This window comes from Arachis hypogaea, chromosome 17 (genome assembly GCF_003086295.3).
Source record: "Arachis hypogaea cultivar Tifrunner chromosome 17, arahy.Tifrunner.gnm2.J5K5, whole genome shotgun sequence".
NCBI classification, from domain to species: domain Eukaryota; kingdom Viridiplantae; phylum Streptophyta; class Magnoliopsida; order Fabales; family Fabaceae; genus Arachis; species Arachis hypogaea.
The window spans coordinates 23,172,234-23,191,664 of record NC_092052.1 but is presented as its reverse complement, the minus strand read 5'-3'; the positions used below and the strand labels follow the sequence as shown (position 1 = coordinate 23,191,664).

The 19,431-nt window shown below is 34.0% G+C and overlaps 1 pseudogene; it reads left to right on the top strand.

Moving 5' to 3' along the window:
• Positions 1-11,347: 11,347 nt before the first annotated feature.
• Positions 11,348-12,632, top strand: LOC112763004 (phosphoribosylaminoimidazole carboxylase, chloroplastic-like; annotated as a pseudogene).
• Positions 12,633-19,431: the final 6,799 nt, after the last annotated feature.

Sequence of the window (19,431 nt, the reverse complement as noted above, 5' to 3'; positions counted from 1 at the left end):
CCATTAGAGACAACAGCATCAAGCCCTCTACAAAATCAGTCAACCCCTGCAAAGTCTCCCAGTGAGAAATTTAAAGAAGAAATAATTAATGCGTAAGGAATAATACTTTTAATGTATTTAGTTTGTCTTTGGGTGAATTTGTGCATGGTTTAATGGCTTACATGTCTTTTATATAGATGTGTATTTGGTTCTTAATTCAGTTCCTTTTCTATAATCCTGCAGCACTTCACAACCCCATGAACCTACTGAAATTACACCAACAGAGCCAGCAGCTCCTTCTAAAATATAAGATCTACATAATATAACTCTCTTTTAATATCTTCTATCTATTCTTATACTATTTTATATGTCACCATGCAGTTATCCACCCATCAAGCCATTGTTGCATTAATGGTGGTTGCCAAGGTAGCATCATTTGTAAAGCATGACTTTCTTGCGCCATTGTTCAGCATTGGCTTTCTGAATCGAGTCAAGAAGATATATTGACTTAGGAGGGTCAACCGGTAGCTGAGAAGGGAAAAGCTCAAGAGAGCCCGATATTGTTGAAGAATTAGAAGAGCTGGTAAAGCAGGTTGTAAATACTGGGGTTGTGGCAGCGTTAAATTTTGCTGAGGATAAAGGTCCCCCACGCCAAAAGGTGCAGCCTGTGAGCTTTGATGACAAGTTCCAAACTCCTACGAGGTGGAGCGAAATAACGGGAAACCTTAAGAAAAAATGCTATCTCTAGGCCACAACTCTCAAGACCTATGACGATGAAAGTAGTAATGAGTGAGACATAATATGCATCCTCAACCATCAATCTTTGTTGGAAATAACAAAAGGGCATTTTGCATCTTTAAAAGCCAATACATATATTGAAAGCCTGGTAATCTTAGGATAACATTAATGATTTTATTATGAGTTGTGCCATATATGTAATAACTTTTGGCTTTTTTGTTTTCCTAGATTGTTTCTGCAATATGTCTTCTTCTGAATAAAAAAAGAATTAAAAGATTTGAAGAACAAATATACTGTCTCCTCCCTGATATTGTGGTAAGGTGTAGTAGATTCAAATTTTGGTGTATTTTTATAATATATTGTGTATTATAACTGTTTCTTTTAGTGTTATACCAATTCTGCTGAATCTGGCTTTGGGGAACCATAAGGGCAAGTTCGAACAGCCAAAAACTGACAAGCCCTTCGATATTCAAGACTATAAGATGTTCATCCCATATCTGGACAAGAAAAAGTTGGCATCCCATCCATTTGTAAGTTTTCGTCTATAAAGCTTCTTAACACAATTCTTTCATTAGATGCCAATTAAACTAAAAAATTATTCTCTTTGGCCAAACTTCAGATATTTGCCCCAATTTGCTATGCGGATTATTGGTGGATATGGATGGTGGATGTTAAAAACAAAAGATTTCATGTCCTTGACCCATATCACAAAAGTCTCCTTCGAAAGAAAGAACACAACTTAATAAATTTATTGTAAGTTGCTTCTGTTTTCTCTATAAATTCCTTAGTTTCTGTCTGTTGTTAGCAATATAAAATTTTGTTGTAGTTCTGTTTGAAATAAGGTGTACTATTGGTTTATTTTGGTGTAATTTGGTATTAAATGTAGTCTTTCTTATATTTTACTTTTTTGGTTTTTAGGGCTACGTGATTTCAAGGATGAGGATATCTGCCAAAGGACAACCTCTGACGAAAAAGGATGATGAAATTGAAGCACCATATGTTCACATTGCCAGACAACATACCAGGTATAAATTTTTCTTTCTAAGAAATTTTGTATTTTCTCTTACTGTCCTATTTTATTTTGCTAATTTATCTTTGTTTTTAGCTACGATTGTGCCATTTATGTGATAAAATGGCTCGAGATAGTCGAACCACAAAACATCAAAAAGGACAAATATGAATGGGAAAATTGGACACAAGTAGACTATCTTTAAAAATAGATAACTCTATATTACTTTACTAAATTAACGGAGTTTAATAAAAGAAATTTCTTTAAACTGTAGGAGAAAGTGGATCATTTTAGAGTTGAATATGCTTTGCTGATTCTATTTAATAAAATGAATCGACTCAGAGATAGAGCCATTCAAAAAAGTGAATCCATCGGATTGTCCAAGCCGTCTACAGCATTATTGAGTCTTTATTGTGAATTGCATTCAGAAGATATTGACAGTGAATAGTTTGGATGTCGTAGAATGTTTAAAAATTGTGTACTAAATTGTCTGTTTGAACACATACTTTCTATAAATTGTATAGTTTGTGAATGTTTAATCCAATCTTTTTATAACTGTTTTTTTTTTTTGCAAAAATAAACTTCCATGAAGTTGTCTGTGTTATATTCAAATGTTGTTAATTACAGGTTCAAAAAATTCCAGGGAAACAAGATTAAACACACTAATACGCCGAATTTCTTTTATAATACACTGAAAAATAACCAAAATACACCAAAAACACATGCATACATATTTTTCTGTAAAATTTAACTAGGAGATATGGGAATTTAGAAATTTGAATTATTATCCTCCTTAAGCATTGAATTGTCTATGTATTTTATATTTAAAACAAACAAATCCCTTCAGATAGTTCAAAATACTAATTTCCAAACAAATAGCAACATTTCAAAATATAAAAAAATAAAGAAAATATAAAAAAGAAGAGCATGCAGAATACACCAAAAAAATTTATTGGTACACAGAAATAGTGTCACGCTATACCGGAAAAACTATCCTATGCTACTGAATCTCTGAACTCATAATTTATAACATGTCCATGATATTGGCTGGAATTTGATTGCACCACTGACCCATTATCAAAATGGTTCAACTGCAAAAAATAAAATCACATATTAGCAAAACTATTAACAAATATAAACTCAATTACCCATGTTTAAAGAACATCACTTTTACCTCACTTAGAGCTTTCGTTTTCTTTTTCTTTGAAGTATTTGCAATCAATTTTTTCGTCTTTGAACCTAGTCTATTTTTGGAACGTCCTCTTGTTCTCACGCCTAGAGGCCTTTGAAGCTCGTTAATATCTTTCAAGGAAGCATCTTCGTGAGATAACGAACCTTTTCCCTTACTTTTGACTTTGTATTCTTACATCTCAACCATAGCATTATTGTAAACGCAGTGCAGAATCGTAGTCAGCTCCTCAGATTCTAATAAAAATTAACAGATATTTTGTAACCAAAATACCAAATCGTCAAATCTTTTGCTTCTTGGCTCCAATAGAGGCTCGTCGTAGCTGCTCTTGATTTGTGTGTGTCTCCTCTTTACGTTCTTGCTCCATACATCGTTTCAATATATATCTCGGTGACACTTTATTTACTCGCTCAAAGTTTAACGCGCTCAGAGAGTGACAACACAATATCCCTCTTAACTCGAATAATAAGTAATGGCATTTGATTTCAGCTGATACCCTGTCATATGTAACCGCAAACTTGTTGAATGTTGAGTTAGAAACTTGTTCTACAACTTCATATACTGTATAGCCTAGAGCGGAGTGCGTTAATCTTGTGATGAAATTCACCTTCCCTCTAATTTGTGCTTGGACTTTCTTGAACTTCTCGTGAGTATACACCTGTTGAAACTGTGCTTCTATTGAGGATTTTATTGTACACGGGTATGATGGTATGAAAATCTGTGGTATCTGATTCTCTCTCTACTCTTTATTTTCTAGGCAATTATCGTACTGTTTGATCAATTGGATAAGTGAGCTGTTCCGCGTAATGAACTTGTTAAAAAAAGCATGCATGCTCTCACTCCTTTGTGTGCTTCTCATCCCGGCCCAGAACTGGTGATTGAGATAAACTGAAATTTATAAATGACGATCTTCAAAATGTTTTGCAAAAACACCTAAATCAAAATTAAAAAACACCAAAAAACATGCAATTTACACCTCTACTTCATAGGCAAAACATATACTGAAATTAACAGCATCACTTAAATCCTAATAAAAATAACATTACCTGAAAGCCACTTATTGTCTCCAAGGCCATACTTCATCAGAAAATCATTCCAATTCCTATCAAATGATTCTTTTGTAAGGGAGTTCTAAACAACATGACTCATCTCGTGTTTGATTTCTTCATGTCACTTGTAGCTATTTAATTTACTTGGAATCTTCTTCATGATGTGCCAAATACACCACCAGTGAATCGTTGTGGGCATACAAGCCTTAATAGCCCTTTACATTGATGCACATTCACATTGATCGGTAAGAATGACTGTTGGAGCATTTCCTCCCATACAACAAAGCTAACATTCAAATAACCATTTGAATAATTGAATATCCTCGTTTTTCATCAAAGCACATTCCAGAAGTATTGACTGACCGTGGTGATTCACCCCGACAAAAGAACCAAAAACCATATTATACCTGAATACCACGATACAGAAACAACATCCTTAATCCACTGAAATAGTATCTTTTTACACCGAAAATGGTACCAAATACACATAAACCAGAACAACATATTACCTGTTTGTATTGTAAGTGGTATCGAATAAAATAACATCTCCAAAATACTCACATGCAACTCTGCTTCTTACGTCAGCCCAAAGAACAATCTTAATCTACTGATCAACCTTGAGTTCAAGCTCAAAAAAGAAATTCTTATTCTTCTCTTTCATTCTTAATAAGTATTTTCCAAATTCTTTTGCATCCTCTAGTCCTGAAACATTTCGTACTTCTCTCGTGATGTAATTTCTCATATCTTTTTCAATAAAACTTAACTTACGATTACCACCTACTGCTGCGACAAATGATTGGTATATTTTGCTTGGTTTGATTCCGGCTTCCTCATTATTCTCTATTATACGTCGTACAGACATGCTTAGTTTCCTGTGCTGTTTAAGCATCTCAGCTTGATTTGCACAGCAGGAATGTGAATGATGCAACACAACCTTCGAAATGATCCAAGCACCAATGTCCTTCAATATGTGTATATAAATTCTTTTAGGAAAATTTAATCCAGCTGAGAGATTTGTCTTCTCAGTTAGAGATATTTTTATTTCCATTTTTTCTCTCTACTACATGTAATTAATTGGTTCTTAATTTTATTTCTCTTCTTTTTTGTGCTCGGAAGTCTTGTAGAAAAAGCCGCAACTTTCAAATAATCTTTGTAGAATTTTGCAGCATATTCAATATAATCGTGTTAAAAGTCATCCCAACCTTTGAAACAAGCTGCTCATCAATATTGCACAGAAACTGTAAAATACACTGTAAATAGTCCTCAATACACCATATTAAAAGCTAGCATACACCAAAGCTCATCATCAAAAATAATAAAAATCAGATTTAGAAATCCTCATCAAACAGAAACTAAATGATTCAACTATAGAATCATAAACTACTAACAAACTACATTATCTAGATTCAAACAACCACATCTCACTACTTGATTCAATTCAAAACAATAATAGAATTTACCCTCGTTCAATTGAAAAGTCTGAACCTGTAAATAGTTCTGATATACACCGAAAAGTTTCTATAATACACCAAAATAGTACTGATATACACCAAAACGAGAAATGCAACAGATTCATCAAAACTCCTACATTACATTCAACTCAAACCATCAACGATGAGCAACAATTTTCAGAAACAAAAAAAATATTATTCACCTATAAAATCATAAACTACTAACAGAAACATTAACTAGAATCGATCCACACCTCAGCCACTTCATTGGATTCAAAACAATAATTCACTTCGTTCTGGTTGAATTGATGATCTTTACTTGAATCATTCATTATCTTCAATAACAAGAAATCGCGATTTCAAAAACCGACTTCAGAGCTTGATTTCAAAAACGTAGAGAGCGAACAAAATCGTGAAAAAGGAAAAAAGAGAATGCAGAGAACGAAGGAAGAAAAACGCAGAGATGGAAGATCGAAAACGCTGAAAAATTCGAAAAAGGAAACGAAATGCATTCGAAAAAGGCAGTTATATATTCGAGCGATTGAAAAATTGGTTAGATTAGTGGCGTGTAAGGTGAATTAGATTAAAGAGACTTGTATGGATTTGTATGAAAAAATGACTTGTATGTGAAGAATATTTGTTAAAAACAAGTCACAAATCTTTTGTTTGTGTTTCAAAAGTTAATTAAGGGCTTGTTTGGATGAGTTTCTAGGAAAAGATATTTTTTTGAATTATCTTTTTTTAAAACATCTTATAAAAAGATAAAAATAATTTTATATTTAGATATTTCATGCAAAAAATTTTTTTTATATATTAATTATGTTTGGGTATAATAATATAAAAGTATTTTTATTTATTTATTATGTGAAAAATATTTTTTTAAAAAAATCTTTTAAAAAAATTAAATTGTAGCTTCTAATTGAATTAAATCAATAAGGTGTTTTATTTATTTACATCAAATTGAAATTTCTAATGGAATTCCAAAGTAAAATGCTAGCTGCCAAACGGCTAAAAGCTCAAAGCCAAGTATGGAATCACATATTTAATTTCATCCATGCTTAAGTGTGACACCGTTCTAACTTGCTATGCTTGATCCAATATTAACAGAACCATGGCATAAATTGTCCACAAGGTTCCAAAGTAACAATCCCACACCACTTGAAACAGAACATGGGATCATGTTTTGGGGTTATAATTGCATGCCATGTGCCTAAATGAATTTTTCAATGATGCCATGGCAAGTGATGCTCGAGTGGTTAGCAACTTATTACTTGATGACAAGTGCTAGGATGTGTTTGAGATCAGAGTTTGGAATTGTCGGTTGATGTTGGTGGGGGCACTGCTGGAACTGTTGCAAAGGCCATTGTCAAATCATTTCCACGGTAGTTAGAGTGCACTGTTCTTGATCTCCCACATGTTATTGCTGCCTAGGAAGGAAGTGAAAACCTTAAATATGTTGAAGGGGACATGTTTTAGGTCATTCCTCCCTCTAATAATGCCGTTGTGTTGAAGGTAATAAAATAGTATTAGTTGCTTTCATTTTTAAATATAAGGTATGTGCTTTTCGAATATTGGTAGTTAAGGTGTTTTTGTATGATCGCAGTGTCATGGATTCAAACTGTAAAATAAACCTTGTCCCTTTAGTATTATTTGAGTGCGATGTTTTTTTTTTTTTTTTTTTTGAGTGATTTTAGGTGTACACTTTGGCAAAACCAATTCCCACCATCCCTTTCCTATTGCATCCAGTTATTCTTTCACATCAGCTTATAGGGTGTCTATTCTTCATCTCTCACCACCTCTTCATCCATGTGTATGGTTCATCGACAACCACAGTCTTCCACTTCTTTGTCTATGGTGGAACTAATGAGTAGTGTAGCCATTGCTTCAGATCCAAACCTTTCAACGTGGTGGTTGCGGTGCTCTCATCATTATTCATTGGAGCAGAAAGAATCGGCGATGAAATTAGTAGCAAATATGAAAAATACAGATCAAGTTAATTTCATCAATATTTTTTATTTTTGTTAGTGAAATCTTCTTATTAATATGGATTCTGTTTGCTTAAAAAAGAACAAACATACTCTTTATGTTTGATTATTACTTTGTGTTTTATTATTACCGAATTTTGATATATAATCGTGTTTGATTAATTACGATATAATTTTTAAATTTAAATTTAAATTCTTGAGTTTGATTATAATTAGATTTTTAAGTATGATTTATAGCATATGTTTGATTATATTATAATTTTGAATTTTTATTTGGATTCTTAACTAAATTTTGAAATATAATTTGGATTCTTCAAATTGATTACAAAGTAGAACATGTTTGATTCTAATAACTAAGTTTTGAATTATGATTTGGAGCATGTTTCATTATACGATTTTTGAATTTGATTATTAATGTTCGATTCGTATCACTGGAATTTTTAATTAAATACCTTATTTTGAGCTATTGAATATCATATGGCAAAACCATAAGCTTGTTGAAGAGTCTGCGCTTAGGTTCTTCAACAACTTGTGGCTTAGTGACTGGCCTTATCCAACATGGAAGTTGTGTCCATTTTAATTCCATCGGGGAATAACCTATAAAAAATCCTTATTCTCTTGCTTAACTAATTCGGATATATATATAGTCTCCCTCGTTGCCGTCATTCAAACCACAAAAAAAAAAAAACGTTTAATATTATCGGATTTATTATTATAATGGATTTGACGGTATAAATAACACCGAAAAATATTTATTAATGGATTATTTTTTACGACGCTAATTATCGCTGGATTTTGTGTCAGATTTTGTAATTAATACGATAAAAATAAACGGTTGGTTAATTTCAATAGTATTTTTGCGCCATATTATGTTTTGTGGCGCTCATTTACCATTGGATTATTCCGCCGATAAATCCGACGATATGCATTTTTTTTTTACGATTAGCGCATAATTAGTACTCAAATTAGAATTCCTTTTTACAAAATTAGTGTACAAATTCTAAATACCAGAAACCAACTAAGGATTTTATTAAATATCAAGAATCTTAATATAATAAAAAGTCAAAGAAGTAAAATACAATGAAAAAGACATAAAATAAATTAAATCCCTAAATTCTACGGATCCCGGTAATCGTCATCATTGTCTTCCCACTACTGAGGCGACGGAATAGGTGCTGATATCGGTATCCCACCAGCAGTGCTGCTGCCTCCAGCGCGCATCTGCTCGTTGTATACTGCCATCTAGTCTCGCAAACGATCTAGCCGCTCCAGCTTCTCCGTCAACTCCGACCTGATAGAAACAATGTCTCCCATGCGTCTAAGAAGTTCGTTGTACCACTCATCAGACTATTGAGCTTATTGGTGAAGCTCCTATGTGAGCTTCTGCACCTCCTCCCTCAAATCGACAACTTCTTCAGAATTAGCAGGGCTGGTGGCAGAGGTAGATGAAGTCGCTAATGTGGAGGTGCGGAGGCTGCTGACAAAGAATGACCCCAACTTGAAGATGCAATTCTTGTAGGGCTCAGAGGCGGTCTCGTGCCAAATCCTATCAGGATCAACGACTAAGGCATCGGAGCCGGGGTCGTCCCCACTAGGCTGAGATTGCTGGGTCGCGGCCTCCAATCTCTGCGTGTAGTCCTCTTGTGTAACACACATTGTGATTAGGATGATAGCTGATTGGCTTTAAACCGAATGCATTTCAAACTTAATTAGAATTAATTGAAACTCATATAATGAGTCGCAGGCCGCTCATAAGCAAATCTATCCTTGTTAGCCTTCAACGTATGGGTATACTTGAATGTCTCCGCAAATTTTGCCTCACGCTCCAACGACTTAGACTACACATATTGAAACCAACTAATAAAATAAACCAAGTAACATACAATTAATTCAAGTAATAATTAACAAATATTAGCACTACATACCTACCCGCTCTTCGTCTTCATGAAAGTCGCCGACCCACCAGTATACTTATTATTACTAAAATAGACGTCCAGTTCCTTCTTAATATCTAGACGGAGCCAAATCATGAGGTGGTCGCACCCCTGATGAACTTCCTGCATCATCTGGTGGAGTCGCCTAGCTATCCGATGGTTGTAGATCTTCCTGATCAAGATATCATGTTCTCTATCCCACATAAATTTCTCCTATACAAAGTAATTCAACAACATTAGTTAGTCAAAATAAAATACAACTAAAATACAGTTCAACAACATTGGGTTCCTACTGCCCACTTCTAAAATCATTACTCTCTGGTCTCAGCAGGGATCTTCATGTAGCTCGGCAATGGGTTGTCATACATGGACTTAATCACACTGAAAATTTTCTGTGTACATGCATTGTTGTCTGATGCAAATCTATCAATAAAAATTTTAAGATTAGCAAACACATAAAACTTCACGAATTCAAGATAAGTTGTGAATAAAAGACGTTAAAATGGTACTCACGCATACATGCCATTAGGTCAAATTCTTATCCGTATGATAGGGGGTGGTGGAAGGGCATCTAGCTAGGATGCATCATTAGAGGAATCACCCACAGCGGTCTCTATCATTGGAGTTGGAGGGGGCGTAGTAGAAACACTACTAGGATTTAGATATTTACTAACACTTTTTACCTAACATTTTTTAAAATATTAGCTATACTAATAAAATCATATTTTTAATAACATTTGTATAATAAATGTTACAAAATATATTTTTTTTGAAAGAAAGAAAAAAAAAGATCTAAATGTTACTAAATATGTAAACATGTGAAAATTATACTGAGACATCACTTTTTAATCTCTTTCACGTTCTTCACAACAGAGAAAACTACTTCCAAGTTCCATGGCATCTCCTTCCCCTGCACTTCACCTTCTTCCTCGATCTCAATCGCAATCTGAATCATTCTCTAGATTCGGATTCTCCTCTCAATTTTGGTAAGCATTTTCTCTCTTCTTTATTTTTTGTCTATGAACTCAGTTCTTCAATTTCTCATCTCTTACTGATTTCGATCCAGATCTGAATCATGCATATGTAATTTCTCGCCTCTGGTTCATCCTCTCGTCGCCTACACTGACGTTGCGCCGTCCTCTTCTCGCCTGCGCCATCGTCTTCTCCGCAGTCGTCTCCTTGCAGGTTCCATCGTTTGCTCATCCTAAGACTTGGTGAGTTCCAGTTATCTTGTTCAGTTATCTTCTTGCTCCTTCAATCCTCTTTAATCTTTACTTGATGATTAATCTGTAATTAATTTGATGTATAATTATTAGTTAATTTATATTTTTAATTGGTTATTTAGTAGTTAGGTTTTGAATTTAGGTTTTAATTAAGTTGTTTATTTGAATTTAGGTTTTGAATTTAGGTATAAATGAGTTTAGTTACACTGTCTTTTTAATTATTATTCATTCTGTTTTGCCAATTTCTTGCTTATATTATCTAGTTGTCCGATACCAACCGACCAGAAGCAACTATTTCTTGCAAGTGTAGCATAATAAAGGAGCAGAACAAGCTTAAGCTCTACAAGGTAAAAAGTTCTTTATTCTTTTGGAAGTGCATTTAAGGTGTTTGAAGAAATGCCTCATAGAATTTTATGTTACTATATATCTTATATCTTAGAGAAATTTGGACATAGTACAATTTAAGAGAGTATGATTTGAGAATATACAAAATAAAAATTTTCTTGAAGTCACCAAAAGTCTAATGCAATAATCTCTTTTGACAAAGTATTGAAAATATCAACTCAACTCCATTTTCATGTTAACAAAATATTTTTTTTATGAACAGTTTTGTAATTGTTATTAGTTGGTGAATGACTGGTGAGTAGTATGATAAGATCATGGAACTAACATAAATTCACTAATTTTCTTCCTCTAATTGTCATTTATTTTGTAATAATCTTTGAAATGAAATTTTTTTTTTCATTTTGCACTTGGTTATTCTTTATTTTGTTTGTTGAATGTAGTAACTCCACGTGTGGGGATCATCATGGGTTCTGATTCAAATCTTCCTGTTATGAAGAGTGCTGCTGAGTTCTTGGAGATGTTTGATGTTCCTCATGAGGTCAAATTAATTAATTTCCTTTTTTTTTACTTGGGTGCTGTATGAAGATATTTTTCTTTACCTATGTCTGCATCAAATTTCAGGTAAGAATAGTGTCAGCTCATCGAACTCCGGAACTGATGTTTTCTTATGCCTCCTCTGCTCATAACGAGGCATACAAGTTATTATTGCTGGCGCTGGTGGCGCAGCTCACTTGCCCGGTAAGCTATTTCAATTGAAATTTATATAAATTTCTTATATAGATAAATTGTCTTTTGGCATTAATTAAGCTTTTTGTATCTCAGGTATGGTTGCTGCTCTTACTCCCCTGCCTGTCATAGGTGTTCCTGTGCGTGCTTCAATCCTAGATGGAATAGATTCACTCTTGTCAATTGTCCAGGTATATCTTTGTTAAATTATATCTTACCAACATTTCTATGCTCTTCGTTATTTCTTTTTTATGCTTTCTAGTATTGCCTCTTGAAGATACAATAATAATATGTTATGTCATATTGCTTTGTTTTTAAAGCTTTTGATGAATATTTGTTAATGCTAGTGAATGAAGATGCATGTTTGTTTTAGAAAATAACCTTGTAATCCTTTTTAGAAGCAATTTTTGAAGAGCATGAAGATTTTTAAAGGGTGCAGTTCTTAGCGAGTTAAACAACTACTAGAAGCAGAACTGGTTGCTGAAAACCAGTGTAACTATGTAATTGAAGGCGGCTTTCATTTGCCACTTATTACCTGCTGAAATCGCCTTGTTAATACAATGTTTTTGTGTTTCCATTTCACCCCTTCGTCACATTCTGCCAGTTAGAAACAAATCCACTTGTCACATAATTCACATACTTTGTTTTGAGCAAGTAATCAAATGCAAGAAATGAATCTGGAAAGCAGAATCTTTGCATAATGTACTCTAGCTGACTAATTGCTCTTCTTGGCCGTGCAGATGCCGAGAGGTGTCCCTGTCGCCAAGATCATATGGTTAAATTGGGTCAAGATCATATTATTTTTTCCCAAATTTTTGTAATTGTTATTTATTTTTTATTTGAAGAGTCAGTTAAGGTTTGATGAGTTTTGAATTGGATGAACAAAGTAAAGGAGCAGAGGATTGGATGAATTACCCTGATTAACATTGACTAACTTGCAGGTCACAATTATATTGGATCTGAACACTTGCTTCTTGGTCTCCTTCGTGAGGGTGAAGGTGTAGCAGCACGTGTTCTTGAAAACCTGGGTGCTGATCCAGCTAATATTCTTACTCAGGCTAGTATTATGACTTTGTTTACTTCCTTTCTGTATATTTCTGATATATATGCATATTTTTATCTTAACTTCTTTTTCTTAATCTTATAATCTCTATGGGTTGGATGCATGTTATCCGCATGGTTGGTGAGAGTGCTGACAGTGTTGGTGCTACTGGAGGCTCAGGTACTAGCAGCAATAAGATGCCAACTTTGGAGGAGTATGGCACAAATTTGACTAAGTTAGCAGAGGAGGTAATTGGCTTTTCCTAGTCTTCTTCAATGAGGATTGTAGATTAGGTATCATTCTGTATTTATTTATCTTCTTCCTTCCAACCTCAGGGAAAATTGGATCCTGTTGTCGGAAAGTAGCAACAAATTGAACGTGTCACTCAAATTTTAGGTCGTCGTACCAGAAACAACCCTTGCCTTATTGGAGAACCTGGTGTTGGGAAGACAACTATTGCTGAAGGTCTTGCCCAATGTATTGCAAATGGGGATGTTCCTGAAACCATAGAGGGAAAGAAGGTAAGCAGGATTATTCTCTCTGTAGAATGTAAATGGTAATCCGTTTTATAATTGATCATATGTTATACTCTCACTTGTGCTAGTTACCCATATATGCCTTTTCATTTCTACCCTATTTAGCAGCCCTCTGTTCTGCATGATTTAGGTTATAACCCTTGATATGGGACTGCTTGTAGCTGGAACTAAATATCGTGGAGAATTTGAAGAGAGGCTGAAGAAACTAATGGAGGAAATCAAACAAAGTGATGAGATAATACTATTTATTGATGAAGTCCACACTCTGATTGGAGCAGGAGCAGCTGAAGGGGCGATTGATGCTGCAAACATATTAAAACCAGCTCTTGCTAGAGGGGAATTGCAGGTAGTCATTTTTCTTAACAAGTTGGAAAAGGAGGCTAGTTGGTTGTCTGACCTTGACAATAATTTGATATTTCAGATATTTCAGATACAATTAGCATAGAAATTAAACTGTCATTTCTTACAATAATAGTAATTTTGAAGTTGAAAATGGTGCTGGGGCATGCAGGTTAAAATCTGCAATGGGAAAGTAATAGAAGTGGCGGCTTCAGAGAAAGAGTTTTATACTGTTGGTAAACAATCTCTGCAAAGTCACACTTTGGTTGATCTTCTGCAACAGCTAAGTCGAGGTTTCGTTAATGTAGTTTTTTGGTTACTAATCATGAACTTGTTGCTGTAATGGAACATATTCATGTTTTAAGTTTTAACATTTTCTATATTTTGTGTTGGTTGTTCTGTAAATTTTAAGTGCTATAAGTATTTTTTTCTCATTTTATTTGCATGAGGAAGCAAACTTGTATAATGATTATTGATTAATAAAAGAGTCTATAAAAATTTCATTTTGTGAATTTGTGAATTTAATGAAATATTTTATGTTATAGTAATTAATTTTAGTATATTTATATTGTGTATAATATAAAATAAAAATAGTATAATATAACTAAAAAAATATTACTAAAGATTTTTTGTAACAATTTTAAATGTTATAAAAAATATCTACGGTAACATTTTTTTAAGTATTACAAAAAATATCTATTGTAATATTTTTTAAGTGTTACAAAAAATATCTATCGTAACATTTTTTTAAGTATTACAAAAACTATCTATTGTAACATTTCTCTAAGTGTTACCAAGAAATATCTATTGTAACATTTTTCAAAATATTATTATAGAATATTTTTTGTAACATTTTTAGTAAATGTTATTAAATCTTTAGAAAAATGTTAGTAAAACTCTTTAGTAACATAGGGTATATTTAACACTTGTTAAAATGTTACTAATATACATAGGTAACATTTTAATATAATTTAGTAACATTTTTTAAATGTTAGTAAAAGTCAATTATATAGTAGTGAAAGAGCCATGTAGTTGGGGTTTAGGACCATGATGAACTGCTGGTCCGGTGGACCCGCTTGTGACGTCACAGGAGTCGACGGGGTAGTCGGGGTAGAGGGCGATAACTGATAAATTCCTGGGATACCGGTGGAATCCCTCCCTCTACTACGACTACAAAATCGATTTGTGACATTTCTGCTACCTGTCGTCATGTCTGCAAAGAAAACACTAATTAACACTAATCAGCATATATACAACACAAGTCCTTCAATATTTATATTATTTTAAAAAATTTTAGTAAAATTTTAATGTATAAATATTATTTTTGTTTTTTTCTCTAAACTGGCTAATACATAGTAAGTTGTATTGTTTTTACATGCTTTAAAGTGTTTTTCAAACTCTCTTCTTTTAAATTTTAGCATTTGGTGTATTCTTTTTTTTTTCTTTTCAATTTTTTGTCTATTAGATTTTTTTAACATGAAACAACTCATAAATTTAATATTTTTAAATTTGATTGATTATATATTTTTAATTTAGATATTATATTTATAAAATAATCGATTCTTCTCAGGTGTGGTGTAACATTATTGGTTCCAATTGTATCAAATATTGAGATTTTATTCAATTATTAAAAAAACTAAAAAAAAGCATATAATAATAAATAAATAAATAAAGCACCCCTTAAATATGTTAAAAATGGCAATTTTATTAATTACGGATAATTGAGTATATGATATTTCTTTTAGTATACTAGATCTTTTTTGTCATATGTTAATATATTACATGATGTTAATCACACACACAAGTCATTCATGTAATCACTACACAAGAACGGAAAAATAGGAAGGTTTTGAGGCTTTATAGCATGATTTTAAACTGCTGCAAAACGTTTAGTAGCGGTTCTATAATCAATTCAATCTTGTATGCCACAAAATAGGTAATTTATAGCTGTTACACTGCGTTGACACAAAATTGACACTAAATAAAGCAAATTTGGTGGCACCTGTTTTTTTGGCTTATAGCAATTGCCGCTAAACTCATTTTAGCGACGGTTAATGAAAACTGTCATTATTTGTCAGATTTTTTGTAGTGAATTAATGAACTAGCATAAAGTGCCTTTAATAAAGAATTAATAATAACTATAACTAATTGACTCTTGACATAAGTAGCATGTGATTACTTTGAAGATAAACTTTATCTCATTCTTTTCGTATCTATATTTGAATTTTTCTATCGTAATATTAAAAAATAAAATAAAATCCTGAGGTGATCAATACATAGTTTATTAAGGTAAACATGATGAACGAGTAGTAGTGAATATTTAAACTCTTTTTATTGATTTTGATCAATAACTTTCACTTTAGATAAAAATGCAGTGGATTTTGCATGACTAGAATGACGAAGAATGTTTGAACATATTAAAGAATTGCAAGGAGCAATCATGAGCAAAGGAAAAACAGGGAAGGTATTATCATAGCCATGATAATAATGGAAGATGAGAAAAAAAAGGTGATGATGATGAATCTCCCGATGAAGCCCACATGCTAGACTTAAGAGATCTTGAATCTCATATCTTAAGGCAACACGAGGAGGATGAAAAGAAGTTTGAGGAGTTAAGAGCAAAAATGGCTATCATGGTAGAAGCCATTGGCAACATAGTCTCATCCCGCCTAAGCCTATGCGATCAAGGCACTTCCATCGTTTAATGTGGAGAAGCAACCAAGGAGCTTAGTGAGGGAGTGAACTTGAAGCTCCAAGGTGAAGAAGAGGAGTTAAAGAAAGAAATGCAACAAGAGGAGGAGGTAGAGATTATTGAACAAGAGGAAGTAGTGGTTGGAGCCTTAGGATATGTTGAGTACATAGAGGAAGCACAAATTGAAGAGCCTTCTTCCATGGAGTTCGAAGTTGATGTTGAGGAGGAGAGTGCACAACCTCCAAGGCACAATGTGATTGAAGAATTGGAAGAAGTGTCCCAAGTAATAGGCCCTCCTATTTATGATGATTCCATACCAACATATGATCCTTTTGAGCTTGAAGAATCCTTCCCCAATATGCTTGGAATTGATGATGAGGTAGATTTCACTAAACCTCCTATTTATGATTTGAGTGATGGGAAAGAGGTAGAAGAACTTGGTGAAGAAGAATGTGAACTTGAGGAAGCTTGGCAAGAGGTAGAACTTGAGGAACCTTGCCAAGTGGTGAATGCATCTAGAAGAGGATGGACGGGAGTGGAGCGTGCTTTGTCAAGACCGTTGGGAACTCCTCCACCTAGGTTGTCATCTAATCCTTCATTCGAGTGGATAAAACTTCTAACTCTTAGCTTTATTATCCCACTTGAATTTGGTTTGCTTGAGACGGATGGCCAACTTAGGGCGCTTTGTGGAATCAAGCGTAAGAGAAGAATGTTTAGTGGTTGGCGTTGTAAATCTAGGCTCATTATGGTTGAAGCCTCAAGGAGCATGGATTGGTGTGGTGCTCAATTAAATGGGTCTAGGAGGGTAGTTTAGTGCCTTCATGAAAATTTATCTCTCTTGCCACCCGGACGGAATCAAAGTGATCAAATTGAAGACGGGTGTGAAAACAAAGTGTGGGATCCCAGATCACACAAGGAAAATCAACTTTGGGAGCCCATGGGTTGTGAAGAACTCCATCAAAGCTTGGAGTTATTAACTTTGAATGATGAAGCACAATGGAAGTCCAAGCATTGGTGATTGTTCAAGGATGAATTCAAGCACAAGCCACCTTGATGAGGAGCTCCCAATAAGTCCAACTTAAGGACAATAAACAAAAGTGCTAGGTGGGAGACACCCCACCATGGTAAACTCTTTTCATTTTCTCTTTTGTAAATATTGGTAAAATAGGTTTAATTCCTTGTTTTGATTGCTTAGTTGAGTTTATTTGGGAGTCTAGTAGGTTAAATAAGGTTTTATGATATTTTGGTAGCTGTTTGGAGGTTTAGAATGCTTGGTTTGGTGCAAAAACATAGAAAAATTTTGAAAAACAGAGCACCATCCACGCGCATGCGTCATGTACGCGTACGCGTGGATTGAATTTTCCACTTCCCATACATTTACCCGAGAGTTGTGCCTGAAGTGTGCCAACTTTGTGCCCCAAGGCACGCGTACGCATACCTTGCGCGTACGCGTCGACTCTCTGCTTTGCCATGCACGCGTACGTATCAGCCGCGCGTACGCGTCGCTTCCATTTCATCAATCCATGCTTACGCGTACATGACGTGCACGCATGGAATGCCATGTTTCAACCATCTTCTTTTCTTCTCTTCTTTCCATTTCTTTCCTTCTTCTCTTTTCTCTTCTTTTCTTCCACCCTTCAAACATCATCCAACACTACCAAACACCATGTAACACCATTTCTTTTAGTTAGTTAGTTAGTTAGTTTAATTTTTGTTTTCCATTATAAGTGTTGGATTACTGATCTTGTTTACTGTTTACTGCTACTTATTACTAATAGGATGTTAGTTTAACATCATTGTTGTTATTGTCATTGTTGGATTCCTTTGTTGAGGTTGCAATTTATTACTTGGTTTTGAATTTTAATGTTTAACACTTGTGAACACCAAGTACATGTTACATTGCCTTCATGCATCTTAACTCATTGAGTTGCATATTTTGGCCACCATGCATTCATCATCCATTGTTAGGCAATTGTACATTATCAATGCATTTTTTTTAGGATGCTTGTTTATGATTGACCCTTTGATCATCACCTATTTCATGCATTGAGATTGTGGAATTGTGAAATTAGATCGAAAACTTACCTAGTGACATATTTTTTAGGCTTTCAAGCTTTGTGGACCATGCTCGCTATGTGGTTGATTTTCACTTCTATATTCTCTTCTCTAAGTTCCATAGAATCCATGTGTTTCACCTCTATGTCACTTAGGTGTTGCAACAACTTCAATATGTGTCATTGATTGTTGTGTGAGTTTCATATACCATTTTGTTCACTAAGTCTACCTACACATCAATCAATGTCCATGCATTATCCAATTTCACAATTGCTTGATTAATTGCATGAATGCTTCCATGCCTCTTCACTACTTGTGTGGTTGACTTAATCTACAAGTCTTTTGAAGTATTTCAAGCACACTAGAATGAGTGAAATGTGTGTCTTCTTTTGTATAATTGTGACATGATTTCTAAATACTAGAGTGTGAGTTCTAAACCGCATGCAAGTTAGGACCCACACACTTATTTTTTATTAATGTCACACTAATTTACTCACTCAATTATAGTGATTTACCTCATTCCAACAACCCATGCTTCCTTGCTTGTGCATTTACTTGTCTTATTATCTCCTGTTTTCTATGTTCAGGATGAGTCATCATAAGCAAAAACGGAAGCGAGAGAAGAACACGCAACAACCGGTTGACCTACCAGCTGAAGGTGGCATCTCGGAAAGTCGCCGTACCCCCTTGCTCATCTTTGAGTGCACCGAGGACGGTGCAAACTTTTAAGTATGGGGAGGTCGTCCGACCGCTCGACATTTTTGGGTGACAAGTTTCTAATCCCAACACTTTTGCATTTTATTTTTAGATCTTTTAGGATTTTTGGTTGCATTGCATATGTAAATATTAAGCTTAGTCAAAATCATGATATTTTCCAAGGATTTTATCTATAGGGCACCCAATTGATTGAAAAAAAATTTTTAGAACTTGCTTGAATTATACAATTGTGGATCATGTTTTTGATCTAAGAACACAAGCATGTGAGATTTGAGTCTAATTGTGTGGCTACATCATATAGCCACTTATTTTCATTCTTGTGTGCATTATTCTCTTCCTATGAGTGTAATCTTTGATTTGTTTGATTATTTATGTCCATTATTTTGTGTATACATACATTTATATGATTGAGGCCATTGTTC